The sequence below is a fragment of the Pelophylax lessonae genome (assembly GCF_965119305.1).
Source record: "Pelophylax lessonae genome assembly, chromosome: 1".
NCBI classification, from domain to species: domain Eukaryota; kingdom Metazoa; phylum Chordata; class Amphibia; order Anura; family Ranidae; genus Pelophylax; species Pelophylax lessonae.
Window position 1 is genome coordinate 438,206,409 of NC_138768.1, and position 1,836 is coordinate 438,208,244.

Below are 1,836 nucleotides of genomic sequence, written 5' to 3' on the forward strand. Positions count from 1 at the left end.
GAGATTATTTTCCCACTTTATAAGACTCTGGTCCGGCCACTTTTGGAGTATTCCATCCAGTTCTGGGCACTGGTACTCAGAAGGGATTTGCTGGAACTGGAGAGAGTCCAGAAAAGGGCAACAAAGATAATTAGGGGAATGGAGGACATCAGCTATGATGAAAGACTGCAGGCATTGAACTTATTCACTCTGAAGAAGAGACATTTGAGAGCGGATATGAAATCAATGTACAAATACTGTACTGGTGACTAGGGATGATCGAATGGTTTGGGTCGACCATCGGTTCGACCCGAACATTGGCTGTTCGAGGTTCGGCCGAATTCCGAACTTTTTGCTGAAAAAGTTCGGAATTCGGCAAACAGAACCGACCAAAATGCAATGGTACAGGAAATGGGCTTTAAAAGCCTGTGATTGGACCAGAACCATCAGTAAAAGCCAATTGAGGGGGCAGGAGAATGCTAGGAATGTGATTGGAGTGACTAGGGGGTCCATAGGCCAATCATTAGTGAATACGCCCCCCAGTATATAAGATAGCCCCCGCCAAATTCCTAGCATTGTAATACAGGGACATGGAAGAGAGTGGAAGCAGTTCTGTTACTTCTGCTACAAAGTGTCATTTAGCAATTTTTAGTGTGAGGAAAGGGATATCTAGTGTAGTTAGTGTGCTATTTTCCACTATAGTTAGTTTTAATAATCTAGTTTCTGTAGGGAAAGTGGTAAGTGTAAGGGGACCGTAGTGTAGTGTAGGTTTACTGACTCTGACTGCTATGGCAGGGTGACAAAACCCTTCCATGTCAGGGTGACCGCTATAGAGAAAAGATTGTTTCTCTTAGGTCACTTACAGAACAGCGATATGGCTTCTCGCCTGTCTCCCAGCTTTTTGCTGCAGGCGTTGATAGGGCTTTTTTGAGGACATGTTTGGAGTCAGGCATGACATCTAAACTTCTGTGTAGGGGTATATATACAGACACCCATGTCTGTATATATACACATATATAGGTGTGAAAGTAGCAGAACACTATGCTTGCGCTAATGAAATAATTAACACCAATATGTCTCCGCTCCTATCACACCTATATATGTGTAAGTGTATAAATACATATAAGTGTGTGTGTATATATAACCCTATACAGAAGTTCAGATGTTTTGCCTGCCTCCAAAGACCCACAAAAAATGCCCCCAAAAAAACGCCTGCAACAACACACCTGGGCATTTTTTTTTTGGCGCAGGCATTTTTTTGGGCATTTTTTGTGGGTCTTTGGAGGCAGGCAAAACATCTGAACTTCTATATAGGGGTATATATACGCACACCCATGTCTGTATATATACACATACGCATATATAGGTGTGAAAGTAGCAGAACACTATGCTTGCGCTAATGAAATAATTAACACCAATATGTCTCCGCTCCTATCACACCTATATGTGTGTATGTGTATAAATACATATAAGTGTGTGTGTATATATAACCCTATACAGAAGTTCAGATGTTTTGCCTGCCTCCAAAGACCCACAAAAAATGCCCAAAAAAATGCCAGCTGCAAAAACACACCTGGGCGTTTTTGTAGCTGGCGTTTTTTTGGGCATTTTTTGGGCGTCTTTGGAGGCAGGCATAACATCTGAACTTCTGTGTAGGGGTATATATACATACACCCATGTCTGTATATATACACATACATATATATAGGTGTGAAAGTAGCAGAACACTATGCTTGTGCTAATGAAATAATTAACACCAATATGTCTCCGCTCCTATCACACCTATAGATGTGTATGTGTATAGATACATATAAGTGTGTGTGTATATATACCCCTATACAGAAGTTCAGATGTTTT